Source organism: Capra hircus, chromosome 4 (genome assembly GCF_001704415.2).
Source record: "Capra hircus breed San Clemente chromosome 4, ASM170441v1, whole genome shotgun sequence".
Classification (NCBI taxonomy): domain Eukaryota; kingdom Metazoa; phylum Chordata; class Mammalia; order Artiodactyla; family Bovidae; genus Capra; species Capra hircus.
Window position 1 is genome coordinate 6662921 of NC_030811.1, and position 16217 is coordinate 6679137.

Here is a 16217-nt window from a genome sequence, read left to right on the forward strand (position 1 = left end):
AGCTGGACTCCATCCATGCTGATCATGCTTGGCCTCCTCTCCAATGGACTCTGAACTCTGTGCTTAGTGTCTATGGAAACCACAACAGAAGGATAAGACCCCCTGTATGGATGTGAGAGTTGGACTGTGAAGAAAGCTGAGTGCCGAAGAATTGATGCTTTTGAACTGTGGTGTTGGAGAAGACTCCTGAGAGTCTCTTGGACTGCAAGGAGATCCAATCAGTCCATTGTAAAGGAGATCAGCCCTGGGTGTTCTTTGGAAGGGATGATGCTAAAGGTGAAACTCCAGTACTCTGGCCACCTCATGCAAAGAATTGACTCATTGGAAGGGACTCTGATGCTGGGAGGGATTGGGGGCAGGAGGAGAAGGGGACGACCGAGGATGAGATGGCTGAATGGCATCACGGACTCGATGGACATGAGTCTGAGTGAACTCTGGGAGTTGGTGATGAACAGGGAGGCCTGGCGTGCTGCGATTCATGAGGTCACAAAGAGTCGGATACGACTGGGTGACCGAACTGAACTGAAGTGAATGAATATATATGGAACCTACAAGGATGGTACTGAAGAATTTATTTACAGGACAGCAATGGATAAACAGACAAAGAGAATAGACTGATGGACATGAAGAGAGGGGAGGAGAGGCTGAGATATATGGAGAGAGCAATATGGACTCTTACATTCAATTCAGTTCAGTTGCTCAGTCGTGTCTGATTCTTTGCGACCCCATGAACTGCGGCACGCCAGGCCTGCGTGTTCATCACCAGTTCCCGGAGTTTACTCAAGTTCATGTCCATCGAGTCCGTGATGCCATCCAGCCATCTCATCCTGGGTCGTCCCCTTCTCCTCCTGCCCCCAATCCCTCCCAGCATCAGAGTCTTTTCCAGTGAGTCAACTCTTTGCATGAGGTGGCCAAAGTACTGGAGCTTCAGCTTTAGCATTATTCCTTCCAAAGAAATCCCAGGGTTGATCTCCTTCAGAATGGACTGGTTGGATCTCCTTGCAGTCCAAGGGATCCTCAAGAGTCTTCTCCAACACTGCAGTTCAAACGCATCAATTCTTCGGCACACAGCCTTCTTCACAGTCCAACTCTCACATCCATACAGGACCACAGGGAAAACCATAGCCTTGACCAGACGGACCTTAGTCGGTTAAGTAATGTCTCTGCTTTTGAATATACTATCTAGGTTGGTCATAACTTTTCTTCCAAGGAGTAAGTGTCTTTTAATTTCATGGCTGCAGTCACCATCTGCACCGATCTTGGGGCCCCCCAAAAATAAAGTCTAACACTGTTTCCACTGTTTCCCCATCTATTTGCCATGAAGTGATGGGACCGGATGCCGTGATCTTCGGTTTCTGAAAGTTGAGCTTTAAGCCAACCTTTTCACTCTTTTTCACTTTCATCAAGAGGCTTTTTAGTTCCTCTTCACTTTCTGCCATAAGGGTGGTGTCATCTGCATATCTGAGGTTATTGATATTTCTCCCGGCAATCTTGATTCCAGCTTGTGTTTCTTTCAGTCCAGCGTTTCTCATGATGTACTCTGCATAGAAGTTAAATAAGCAGGGCGACAATATACATCCTTGACATACTCCTTTTCCTATTCGGGACCAGTCTGTTGTTCCATGGCCAGTTCTAAGTGTTGCTTCTGGCATAGTCAATAAAGCAGAAATAGATGTTTTTCTGGAACTCTTGCTTTTTCCATGATCCAGCGGATGTTGGCAATTTGATCTCTGGTTCCTCTGCCTTTTCTAAAACCAGCTTGAACATCAGGAAGTTCACGGTTCATGTATTGCTGAAGCCTGGCGTGGAGAATTTTGAGCATTACTTTACTAGCATGTGAGATGAGTGTGGACCCCTAAATGGGAAACCTTAAAAAAGATGGGTTAGCTTTGAGGTGGGAAACTAAGATGGCGCCTGGTGGAAGAGATAGAGGCGTGGTCTATGTTACAGTTTTTGATTGGCTCTCTTGATTTCTGTGCATGTGGACAGCGAGTGATCGCCATAGACTCCTGTTACAATGAAGGCACATGAAAATTTGACCTCTAACGAGACTGGTGCAACTATGGCACATGATGATTTGACCTTTAACATGATTGGTGCAACTATAGAAAGTCCCTCACAAAACCCCCCTTCTTGCCTATATAAACCAAGAGTTTGTGGCAATAAAGCAGAACTGCTTAGACAGAACCCCTGTCGCGTCTGATTGTCTCTCCTTTGCCGAGGGGCTGGGTTGGCGGACAGAAGGCTCACCTCTCCTCCGGACCCCTTGGCTTTGCTGAGGGAAGTTCCACTGCCTTTCTCTTTCTGGGGAGAGTCCCCTGCAGATGACTGCAATTGTGCGGTAGTTTGAGCATTCTTTGGCATTGCCTTTCTTTGGAATTGGAATGAAAACTGACCTTTTCCAGTCCTGTGGCCACTGCTGAGTTTTGCAAACTTGCTGGCATATTGAGTGCAGCACTTTCACAGCATCATCTTTCAGGATTTGAAACAGCTCAACTGGAATTCCATTACCTCCACTAGCTTTGTTCCTAGTGATGCTTTCTAAGGCCCACTTGACTTCACATTCCAGGATGTCTGGCTCTAGATTAGTGATCACATCATCATGATCATCTGGGTCGTGAAGATCTTTTTTGTACAGGTCTTCCATGTATTCTTGCCACTTCTTCTTAATATCTTCTGCTTCTTTTAGGTCCAGACCATTTCTGTCTTTTATCAAGCCCATCTTTGCATGAAATGTTCCCTTGGTATCTCTTATTTTCTTGAAGAGATCTCTAGTCTTTCCCATTCTATTGTTTTCCTCTATTTCTTTGCATTGATCACTGAAGAAGGCTTTCTTATCTCTTCTTGCTATTCTTTGGAACTCTGCATTCAGATGCTTATATCTTTCCTTTTCTCCTTTGCTTTTCATTTCTCTTTTCACAGCCATTTGTAAGCCCTCCCCAGACAGCCATTTTGCTTTTTTGCATTTCTTTTCCATGGGGATGGTCTTGATCCCTGTCTCCTGTACAGTGTCATGAACCTCATTTCATAGTCCATCAGGCACTCTATCTGATCTAGTCCCTTAAATCTATTTCTCACTTCCACTGTATAATCATAAGGGATTTGATTGAGGTCATACCTGAATGGTCTATTGGTTTTCCCTACTTTCTTCAATTTAAGTCTGAATTTGGCAATAAGGAGTTCATGATTGGAGCCGCAGTCAGCTCCTGGTCTTGTTTTTTTGACTGTATAGAGCTTCTCCATCTTTGACTGCAAAGAATATAATCAATCTGATCTTGGTGTTGACCCTCTGGTGACGTCCATGTGTAGAGTCTTCTCTTGTGTTGTTGGAAGAGGGTGTTTGCTATAACTAGTGCATTTTCTTGGCACAACTCTATTAGTCTTTGCCCTGCTTCATTCCACATTCTAAGGCCAAATTTACCTGTTACTCCAGGTGTTTCTTGACTTCCTAGTTTTGCATTCCAGTCACCTATAATGAAAAGGACACCTTTTTTGGGTGTTAGTTCTAAAAGATCTTGTAGGTCTTCATAAAACCGTTCAACTTCATTTTCTTCAGTGTTACTGGTTTGGGCATAGACTTGGATAACTGATATTGAATGGTTTGCCTTGGAGATGAACAGAGATCATTCTGTCGTTTTTGAGATTGCATCCAAGTACTGCATTTCAGACTCTTTTGTTGACCATGACTCCATTTCTTCTGAGGGATTCCTGCCCGCAGTAGTAGATATAATGGTCATCTGAGTTAAATTCACCCATTCCAGTCCATTTTAGTTCACTGATTCCTAGAAAGTCGATGTTCACCCTTGCCATCTCTTGTTTGACCACTTCCAATTTGCCTTGATTCATGGACCTGACATTCTAGGTTCCTATGCAATATTGCTCTTTACAGCATTAAATCTTGCTTCTATCACCAGTGACATCCACAACTGTGAATTGTTTTTGCTTTGGCTCCATCCATTCACTCTTTCTGGAGTTATTTCTCCACTGACCTCCAGTAGCATATTGGGCACCTAATGACCTGGGGAGTTCCTCTTTTGTATCCTATCAATTTGCTTTTTCATACTGTTTGTTCACGGGGTTCTCAAGGCAAGAATACTGAAGTGGCTTGGCATTCCCTTCTCCAGTGGACCACATTCTGTCAGGCCTCTCCACCATGACCCACCCATTTTGGGTTGCCCTGCAGGCATGGCTTGGTTTCATTGAGTTAGACAAGGCTGTGGTCCTAGTGTGATTAGATGACTAGTTTTCTGTGAGTATGGTTTCAGTGCGTCTGCCCTCTGATGCCCTCTTGAAACACTTACCATCTTACTTGCGTTTCTCTTACCTTCGCATGGGGTATTTCTTCACAGCTGCTCCAGCAAAGCACAGCCACTGTTCCTTACCTTGGACAACGGGTATCTCCTTATTGCCACCGTTCCTGACCTTCAACGTGATTCTTCAGCACTCAGCTTTCTTTACAGTCCAACTGTCACATCCATACATGACCACCAGAAAAACCATAGCCTTAACTAGATGGGCCTTTGTTGGCAAAGTAATGTCTTTGTTTTTTAATATGCTATCTATGTAAAATATGGTCAGCCAGTGGGAATTTCCTGTATGTCTCAGGAAACTCAAACAGGGACTCTTTATCAACCTAGAGGGGTGGGATGGGGAGGAAGATGGGAAGGAGGTTCAAAAGGGAGGGGATATATGTACTGTTTATGGCTGATTCATGTTGAGGTTTGACAAATAACAGCAAAATTCTGTAAAGCAATTATACTTCAATTTAAAAAAATAAAAAAATAAAGTCTGGGTTAAAGGGCTTATTTTTTATGAAATATTTTAAGTTATTTATTTTTTGACTGCACTGGGTCTTTGTTGATTTGTACGGGCTTCTCTAGTTGTGGTGAGCAAGAGCTACTCTTCATTGTGGTGTGTGGGCTTCTTATTGCCACAGCTTCTCCTGATGCAGAGCACAGGCTCCAGGCACACAGGTTTCAGTAGTTGTGGCATGTAGGCTCAGTAGTTGTGGTGAACAGACTTTGTTGTTCTGAGTCATCTGGAATCTTCCCAGACCCGGGATCAAACCCATGTCCCCTGCATTGGCAGGTAGATTTCCATCCACTGCATCACCAGGGAGGTCCTGATGAAAGCTTTTTTGCATCACTAGTCCATTTTCAGTGTTAGCTCACAGAAAATTTCTAGATTACTATATAGTGAAAATATCTTATTTGTAACACCTCCAGTCTGTTCTTTAAATTTATTTTTGAAGAGATATCATTTAAGAATTTTCAAAATAATTATTTAGCTTGTTTCAGTGCAGGGTTCTAACTTCTCAATGTCACTTTCATTCCAGACCTAAGGATGTCTTGTTGCAAATATTATTTAGAATAATAGTTGTTTTCTGGGGAATGAAAGAGAACAGAAAAATAAATACAAAAAGGCAAAATGGTTGTCTGAGGAGGCATTACAAATAGCTGAGAAAAGAAGAGAAACTAAAGGCAAAGAGATAAAGGAAAGATATACTCATTTAAATGCAGAATTCCAAAGAATAGCAAGGAGAGATAAGAAGGCCTTCTTCAGTGATTAATGCAAAGAAATAGAGGAAAACAATAGAATAGGAAAGACTAGAGATCTCTTCAAGAAAATCGGAGATACCAAGGGAACATTTCATGCAAAGATGGGCACAATAAAGGACAGAAATGGTATGGACCTAACAGAAGCAGAAGATATTAAGAAGAGGTGGCAAGAATACACAGAAGAACTGTACAAAAAATATCTTCATGACCCAAATAACCATGATGATGTGATCACTCACCTAGAACCAGACATCCTGGAGTGCAAAGTTAAGTGGGCTTTAAGAAGCATTGCTAGTGGAGGTGATGGAATTCCAGCTGAGCTATTTCAAATCCTAAAAGATGATGCTGTGGAAGTGCTGCACTCAATATGCCAGCAAATTTGGAAAACTCAGCAGTGGCCACAGGACTGGAAAAGGTCAGTTTTCATTCTAAACCCAAAGAAAGTTAATGCCAAAGAATGCTCAAACTACTGCACAATTGCACTCATCTCATACACTAGCAAAGTTATGCTCAAAATTCTCCAAGTGAAGCTTTAACAGTCCATGAACTGAGAACATCCAAATGTTCAAGCTGGATTTTGAAAAGGCAGAGGAACCAGAAATCAATTTTGCCAACATTCATTGGATCATAGAAAAAGCAAGAGAGTTCCAGAAAAATACCTACTTCTGCTTTACTGACTATGCCACAGCTTTTGACTGTGTGGATCACAACAAACGGTGGAAAATTCTTCAAGAGATGGGGATACTAGACCACCTCACCTGCCTCCTGAGAAATCTGTGTGCAGGTCGAGAAGAAACAGTTAGAACTGGACATGGAACAACAAACTGGTTATAAATTGGGAAAGGAGTATGTCAAGGCTGTATATTGTCATGCTGTTTATTTAACTTATATGCAGAGTGCATCATGTGAAATGCCGGGCTGTATGAAGCACAAGCTGGAATCAAGATTGCCAGGAGAAATATCAAGAACTTCAGATATGCAGATGACACAACCCTCATGGCAGAAAGCGAAGAGGAATTAAAGAGCCTCGATGAAAGTGAAAGTGGAGAGTTAATAAGCTGGCTTAAAATGCAACATTCAAAAAATGAAGATCATGGCATCTGGTCCCATCACTTCATGTTAAATAGATGGGGAAACAATGGAAACAGTTACAGACTTTCTCTTCTTGGGTTCCAAAATCACTATTATCATGGCTGCAGCCATGAAATTAAAAGACACTTGCTCCTTGGAAGAAAAGCTATGACCAACCTAGACAGCATATTAAAAAGCAGAGACACTACTTTGCCGAAAAATGTTCACCTAGTCATAGCTGTTGCTTTACTGGTAATGGTGCATGCATGTGAGAGTTGGACCATAAAGAAAACTGAGCACCAAAGAATTGATGCTTTTGAACTGTGGTGTTGGAGAAGACTCTTGAGAGTCCCTTGGACTGTAAGGAGATCAAACCAGTCCATCCTAAAGGAAATCAGTCCTAAATATACATTGGAAGGACTGATGCTTATGCTGAAACTCCAATACTTTGGCCACCTCCTGCGAAGAGTTGACTCCTTAGAAAAGATTGATGGCAGGAGGAGAAGGGGGCAACAGAGGATGAGATAATTGAATGGCATCACTGACTTGATGGACGTGAATTTGATCAAGCTCAGAGAGTTGGTGATGGACAGGGAAGCCTGGCGTGCTGCAGCCATGGGGTAGCAAAGAATTGGACACAACTGAGCGACTGAACTGACTGGTTGAAGAAGAACATATGAAAAATAGAAGCCTGGATTAGATGTCAACTCCATAGCTAACTGTGTTATCTTAATATAGCATTTGAATTCATGTTCCTAATATGTTAACAGGAATCGTAATATCTAATTGGACCATATCACAGGGATTGTAGAAGAAAACTTAAAATAATGAAAATAAGAGCATTTTCAAAAATATAAACTGCTTCATGGAGAAGGATAAGTAAGAAAGTGATAAAGAGGATGATAGTCATTGCCATCATGATCATCTCCTGCAACATGGTACTTTGTGGATCCCAAAGTGCAGAGAAAGTAATCCAAGTTTGATGAAATTTTTAGGAAACAGAATACCATTCACCATAGAGCAGGACACTGTAAAACGCTTTGTATGGTTCTGTGATGAGAACACCCATATCTTGGCCTGTGACCAGAAAATGCCATTGGAGAGCTTTCTAGGACATCTGGCTTATCTTTACATCCTCCTCTGTGAGATTCTATTCCTGAGAGCAATGCCTCATCTCCCAATCTTCACCCCTGGAAACGCAGAGCTCACAAGCTCCCTTTTGGTGTCTTGGTTCCCAAAGAGAGAGAGCGTGGAAACCATTGCTGGTGTCTTCTTGGCACACCTCAGGTAGCCCTTCTAGATGATCTGGCTCTGGAAGACAGAGGGAGCCTGGTCAGGAGGTCCTGAGGTTTTGGCCAGAAAAACCTGGATGCTGAGGACAAGAAGGGACCTCAATGCATCACTCAAACCTCAGCTCAAAAAGCCCTGGGGACCTGAAGCAGTGAGAGGAGAGGAGGCCTGGGGGATGTCTGTCAGGGAAGGGGTCCTGGTTAGACTGTAAGGAGGGATGGGGTGTGGGTGCAGTGGGGGCAGCCCAAAGAACAGGACCACACACAAGATGAGGATTTCACACATTTTTTTTTGCCCATGGCTATTCTTTGTCAGCAAGTTTATATCTCATAAGGGACATGGAGAGCATGGTGTCTGCACAAAAGGGCTCATGAGCAAGGGGTTCCCTGCAGGAGTCGATGGAAAGTCCCACCTCTGCTCATGGACTGGACAGGCTCTGTCCATTCCACCCTTCCCTCCTCTTTCCATTTTGTTCCATTTTATCACATTCCTTCACACTAGTATTCACTGCACACCTTCTATGTGTTCAGCTCTGGGCAGTGGTGTTTATAAGAGGAGATCTCAGCCTAGTTGAGGGTAGAGTCTCAGCACAGGACATAGAGGGTAAAATAAAGCAGCGATTTGTGTGACCCAGAATGCATGAAACAGAAGTCAGGGGCTAGGGGAGGAGAGCAGCAGGAAGCCAGCCTGTGTTATGGGGACTGGTGAGGTGAAAAGGAAGCTGATAGTTCTCCAGGGAGTAGGGCCCTGCTGTGGGTTCTGAGAATCTCAGACTTGAATCCCGCCCCACACCCCTTTTCTGCTTCTCTGCACATCAACCTGCCCTGGCCCTGCAGGGAAGGCTGAAGGAAGACCACCCAGTTAGAACAGGTGTGAAGTTCAAGTCAGTGCAGTGTGTGGATAAACCAGGGCTCCCACCCCATTCTGTGCCTGCCTCCTTCATCCCCTGTGTATGTCCTTAAGCTACCTTTATATCTGCTGCTCACTGATACACTTCTCACTGAAATTTTAAAGATGTAAGTGAAAATGGAGTAGAGGGAATATGTTTTATTAGAAATCAGAGCAGTTTCTAATTCTCTTAATGAATGAAACTACATGGGGAACTGAATAACAATGAGATAAAACTTTTGGACTAAGTTACAGACAGTGTGTTAAAAAGCAAAGATATCTCTTTGCTGACAAGGATCTGTATAGTTAAGGCTATGGTCTTTCCAGTAGTCACATACAGCTGTGAGAATTGGACCATAAAGAAGGCAGAGTGCCAAATAATTGATACTTTCGAACTGTGGTGTTGGAGAAGACTCTTGAGAGTCCTTTGGAAAGCAAGAAAATCAAACCAGTCAATCCTAAAGGAAATCAATTCTGAATACTCGTTGGAAGGACTGATGCTGAAGCTGAAGCTGAAGCTCAGTACTTTGGCCACCTGGCGTGAAGAGCCAACTCATTGGAAAAGACCCTGATGCTAGGAAAGACTGAGGCAGAAGGAGAAGAGGGCAACAGAGGATGAGATGGTTGGATGGCGTCCCCGACACCATGGATGTGAACTTGGGCAAGCTATGAGTGATGGTGAGGGACAGAGAAGCTTGAGGTGCTGCTGTCCATGGAGTCTCGAAGAGTTGGACATGAGTTGGCAACTGAACAACAACAACAGCAGTATTTAGATGAAAATTCATAATCTTCAATATGTATACTTGAATATAAGAAGGCAATAAAAAAGAAGAGCAGAGTAAAACCAATGAACTTAGAAGAAAGGATATAATAAAGAAAGGAACAGAAATTAATGAAATATAAGACAGCACAAATAAGCATCTCAAAATTTGAAAACTAAAGTTAATTCTTTGGAACGACTGACAAAGTTCTGCTAATACTGATTGAAATAAAAAGGACAGTGAACACAATAAAAATACTAAGCATTATAAAAAGGATTGCAGCTATATATTCAAGGAGATTAAAACATTTTTAAAGAGAATTCTGTGCCATAAATTTTTATGGCAATAAATTTGAAAATATAAATGAATAGATGATAATTAAAAAAAGATAAACAAGCTATAGAATTTCAGGTAGCAAAGAAAGCAATGTCATTATTAATTGCATGGGAAGAAATACTTTCTTGATATTTCCCAAATTGTATCCTTTAAATATCTGATTCTTTTAAGTTTTTCTAGAAATCTAGATAAACAAATGGTAAACAAGACCATTGTGTTAAGAAACATACTAGAGATTATGCATTCATTTGCAACAATTACTTTTTTAAAACAAAGCTGTCTTTTGTTTTTGTCAAATTATTACCATCCCTCAAACTCGTCCCTGTGGAACTATAGCCTGTGTTCTAACCCTCTTTCCACTTCTCATAACACATTTGAAACTTTTCCAGAAACATTGACTTTAGAGTTAGGGATCCTAAAATAGAATTAGCCTTTTTATTTTATGGCTACCTCTTACAGCTTTACCATTTACCTTAATCACCAGACTGGGCATTTTTGAAAATTAAAATTCACTCTCAGGGTCAAGCTGTGATCCCTGGAAACAGTCAGGAGTTTTGCTTCAGACACACCATAGGCTTGGCAGGATAGGACTCCTACACAGGTGTACATTACTGGTCAGATCTGAGAGCCCCCAGTGCCTGTGGCTGTACCTTTGGTTGGAGGTGACAGCTGGTCAGATATGACTGGGCAGAGAAGGATCTAGGAGACAAATGTCCTCATCTAATTCTCTGGCTCCCATGGATCCTCTGTTGGCCTCCTCACTGGTGGTGTCTGAGAGAGAGTCAGAGAACATTGCACCCCAGGATGTCATTCCTGGCAGGGTCAAAGGACCTAAAAGGGAAGAGAGTAGATCTGCAGGGGGAAATGGAACATTCTGGCACAGAGTGATCTGAACTTATAGGCAGAAGAACTTTAAGCCAGCACCTAGAAAAGGAAAGCGGAGACAAATAAGACAACTGTTTTTGAAATGGGCCGTTGAAATTATTGTTTATTTGAGGCCATTACAAATGGTATTATTTGTCTCTTTGTTCATTTGTTGGATAAAATACATACTGAAATAGATTAAAGGGTCTATAGTAAAAAGTAAGTTTCTTCCCACCCCTAATTCCCAGAATCTAAAATTCCTTTCCCCCGTGACAAGCAGAGTGGCCAATATTTAAAGAAATATTTTGTATATATGCATAAACATACATTATGCCTTGTACTAGTTATCTACTGCTGTGTAACAAATTACCCAAAACTTAGTGGCTAAAAACAACAAACATTTATCATCTTATCTCTCACGAACCAGAGAACAATGCTGCTGGGGGGGGTGGGGGGGGGCGGGGGGGGGGCACTGGAAGCTTTGCTGATATTTACACAATATTCACAAGGAGCCTGTGTAATGTGTTTCACAGGTAGTGCTAATGCTCAATGCAAGATGCATTTCAGCCTTGTAATTCCTTTCATTTGAGCCTTTGAACCATGTCCAACGAACCAGAGCTCAAACTAAGCAATTTTGTAGTTGGTATTTGTTGGAGGGGAGAGAGGCATGAAGAGCAATAGGGAGTGAGCTGGAGAGATGCTTTGCTAACCATAGTTAACTGTCAAAACAATAGTTACTTCTTGAACAAAGGAAATATTCTAAAAAGCAGCTTCCTAATTTCATCAAATACATGGCTAAATATATTGTCTTGAGCCTCCTCCTAATGTTTCTTAGTTTTTCTTCATATTCCATATTTAGTGATTTAATTTTCCCCTCTTTTTCCTGCATAATCTTCTCGCATGCTTGAGCATACTCCTTTTCCACTTTTTGGATTTCTATTATTAATTGATCAGCATAACTTTTTTCCAAGATTTCCTCCAGCTTTCTCAGGTTTTCTAATGTGCCTTTGTAAATGGGGTCAGAAAAGTAAGCCCCTTGGTTGTTCTGCACCATCTTGTCTATCAGCTCCACCAGCTCCTGCACCTGAGCTTCCTTCTCAGCCTGCTCTGTGTTTCTGCTGTTACTGATGGCACAGTAGCACTCTCCACACTCCTTGATGAGGCTTCATAGGTTTACATCCACATCCTTCAAAAAGTAGCTCAGGCTCTGGTCCTCCAGCTCCTCTTTGTGAATGAACAAGATGATCATATACTTCATGGCTGCTTCCCCAAACAGATCCTTGACCAACTCCACGGTTTGCTGCTCTTCCTCTGTGTAGTGGCCCAGCCTCAGGACCAAGACGATGGCGTGAGGCCCAGGACAGGAGGCGAGGACACATTGACTGATTTCCCTGCAGGTGGTGTTCAGAGTCTCCTTGGTGTCAAAGAGCCCTGGGGTGTCAACAATGAGAAGATCTCTCCCCTTCCATTTCCGAGATGCTTTCTGACAAGTTTTGGTAACAGTTTCAGCAGAAATCCTAGAGTCAAATACTTTTTCCCTGAGGATGGTGTTTGCAGTCGCACTTTTTCCACTTGCGGTCTTCCCGACCAGCACGATCCTCAGACTGATGTCCTGGGCAGCAGCCATGTCCACATCAGAGGCTGTGGAGTGTAGGCAAGTCAGCTATAGTTTACAAAGAAAAGAAAAAAAGTGTTGAGATTAAGTTGAAACCATTCCCAACCCTGATTTCTTACTCTACTGAATATATCAATCATTCCAAGTCTTCTAAGCCAGGTGAAGTATTTTCACGGAGGATTTGTTCTTTGGTATCTTCTATTTATTATCCTAATTCCCACCAAATCCCTCTCCTGTGTTGCTGTGATGAAAGTAGCATTTGCATGTTTAAAACTTTTTTTTACCGTATTTTTTTTTCCATTTAACAAAATAATATATACATTTTGTTTTTGAAAAACTCCAGGTTTAAAAATTGAATTTGAGGAATCCTGGGGGCAGTAGTTAGTATCCTATCCTATGAAAGAGTGCTCATTAAAAAGCACTAAGAATCCAGACTCAAACAGAAAGAAAGCATGAATGGAGGAGACACAATAGTCCCACATGGAGACTCTCAATATGGAAGGAAAACAACCACATGGTGAGACATGTGAAAACTGTCCTGAAATTTGCACATGCCACATAGAGCTAACCTAGTCTTATTTGTCAAGTTGCACGAAGGAAGATAAATTTGATGTTCTTATTGTAAAAGTACTCTAATATTTAGAAGCAATAATGGGTGCCTTATGATTTATCATAACATAAAATGTTTGAAGTGGGTTTGATGGTCATCGGGCTATACACTGCTGCTGCTAAGTCGCTTTAGTCGTGTCTGACTCTGTGTGACCCTATAGACGGCAGCCCACCAGGCTCCCCTGCCCCTGGGATTCTCCAGACAAGAGCACTGGAGTGGGTTGCCATCTCCTTCTCCAATGTATGAGAGTGAAAAGTGAAAGTGAAGTCACTCAGTCATGTCTGACTCCTAGCGACCCCATGGCCTGCAGCCTACCAGGCTCCTCCGTCCATGGGATTTTCCAGAAAAGAGTACTGGAGTGGATTGCCATTGCCTTCTCCATCAGGCTACATAGTTGAGACAATCATCCTGCAGTGACTGAGAAAACAGATCTGCTAATGCTAAAATTTTAAATTACATACATCTATTGTGGGTATCAATATTGAGCCTCACCAGATGGTCAATACTGAAATCAGATTGATTATATTCTTTACAGTGGAAGATGGAGAAGCTCTATACAGTCAGGAAAAATAAGACCTGAAGCTCCTTATTGCAAAATTCAGGCTTAAGTTGAAGAAAGTAGGGAAAATCACTAGACCATTCAGGTTTGACATAAATTAAATCCCTTGTGATTATACAGTGGAGGTGATGATTAGATTCAAGGGATTAGATTCGGTACACAGAGTGCCTGAAGAACTATGGCAGACATTCATAACGCTGTACATGAGGTGTAACCAAAACCATCCCCAGGAAAAAGAAATGTAAGAAGGCAAAGTGGTTGTCTGAGGAGTCCTTACAAATAGATAAGAAAAGTAGAGAGCCAAAAGGCAAAGGAGAAAGGGAAATATACACCCAACTGAATGCAGAGTTCCAGAGAATAACAAGGAGAGAGAAGAAAGCCTTCTTAAGTGAACAATGCAAAGAAATAGAGGAAAACAGTAGAAAGGGGAAGACTAGAGATCTCTTCAAGATAACTGGGCTTCCCTGGTGGCTCAGACAGTAAAGAACCTGTCTGCAATTCAGGAGACCAGGATTTGATCCCTGGGTCAGGAAGATTTCCTGGAAAAGGAAATGGCTACCCACTCCAGTATTCTTGCATGGAGAATTCTATAAGCAGAGGAGCCTGGTGGGCTACAGTGGACTACAGTCCTGGGGTTGCAAAGAGTTGGACATGACTGACTGACTTTCACTCACACGGGAATATTTCATGCAAAGAATGGAAAAATAAAGGGAAGAAATGACAAGGATCTAACAGAACAGAAGAGATTAAGAAAAGGTGACAAGAATACACAGAAGAACTATACATAAAAGGTCTTAATGACCCAGATAATCACAGGGGGTCAGTTACCTAGAGCCAGACATCCTGGAGTGTGAACTCAAGTTGGCCTTAGGAAGAATTACTATGAACAGAACTAGTGGAGGTGATGGAATTTCAGCTGAGCTATTTAAAATTCTAAAATATGATGCTGTTAAAGTCCTGTGCTCAATATGCCAGCAAATTTTGGAAACTCAGCACTAGCCACAGGAGTCGAAAAAGTGTTCATCCCAGTCCCAAAGAAAGGCAATGCCAAAGAATGTTCAAACTACTTACGATTGTGCCTATTTCACATGCTAGCAAGATAACGCTCAAAATCCTTCAAGCTAGGCTTCAATAGTACATGAAGCAAGAAATTCCAGATGTACAAGCTGGATTTAGAAAAGGCAGAGAAACCAAGGATCAAATTGCCAACAATGCTGGATCATAGAAAAAGCAAGAGAATTCCAGAAAAACATCTACTGCTGCTTCATTGACTAGAGTAAAGCCTTTGAATGTGGATCACAACAAACTGGAAAACTCTTAAAGAGATAGGAATACAAGGCCACCTTACACGTTTCTGGTTCTAACTGGTCAAGAGGCAACAATTAGAATCAGACATGGAACAATGGACTGGTTCAAAAGTGGGAAAGGAGTACCTCAAGGCTGTACATCGCCACTCTATTTATTTAACTTCTGTATAGAGTCCATCATGTGAAATGCTGGGCTGAATGAATCACAAGCTGGAATCAAGATTGCTGAGAGAAACATCAACAACCTCAGATATGCAGATGATGCCACTTTAATGACAGAAAGTGAAGATAAACTAAAGAGCCTCTTGATGAGGGTGAAAGAGGACAGTGGAAAAAGTGGTTTAAAACTCAGTATTCTAAAAACAAAGATCAGAGACATAACACTGAAGTAGAACAGGATTCATGGAAGGAAGAATAGAGAAAGTAGTGGAAAAGCTCCTCGCAAGATAGCATCAGCTCTCACATGGTTTCACAGGAGAATTCCATGAAACCCTCAGCAATCATGGGCACTTGATTCCTGAGAATCCCAATTTTACTTAAATTATTCCAGAATATAGGAAAATAAGGTAAACCCTAAAATTCTAAGAAGTAAATGTAACTTTGAACCACAAAATTGACAAAGGTTTTATCAAACAGAAAGCTATAGATGAATCTCATGTATGAATATCAATACAAAAATCCTAATAAAGTATTAACAAAAACAGAATCTGACATTTAAAAAATTATTTTAAATATGTATTTATCTATTTGGCCATACCAGCACATGGATCTTCAATCTTCATTGTGACATATTTTTTAAATGCAGTATGTAGGATCTTTAGTTATTGCAGTTGAACTCTTAATTGTGATATGTGAGGTGTATTTCCCTCACCAAAATGAATCTGGGGCCCATACATTGGGAGTGTGAACCACCAGGGACATCCTCAGAATCTGACAACATTTTAAAAAGGGTTATATCATAACTAAGTGGGATTTACTCTGGAACACTAGAACAAGGGGGGAGGCTCTATAAGAGGAAAATTACTATATTTACATAGCCTTTCATAGTAAAAACATTTCATAAAATATGAATTGACACATACTTTCTTATCTATTTCTCTACTCATCCTGAAAGCCAGCAGCTTACTTAATGAAGAAATACTTTCTCACTAAAACTATAATCATTCCACCTCACTTTCCAATGGTTTCTGTGATATCCATCAATGCAAACAGAAGAGAAAGTGATTATAGGAATGAGAATTAGAAAAAGAAAAAAGGAGAGGCCAGATTGTAAATAACATCATTGAGCCTCTTAGAGTATTGGTGCACAAATAGGCCAGTGTGGGGGTGGTGGTGCAGAACAACAGAAAATCTCTACA

The 16217-nt window shown here is 41.5% G+C and overlaps 1 pseudogene; it reads right to left on the minus strand.

The window, feature by feature from the left end:
* LOC102170418 lies at positions 11283 to 12426 on the minus strand (annotated as a pseudogene).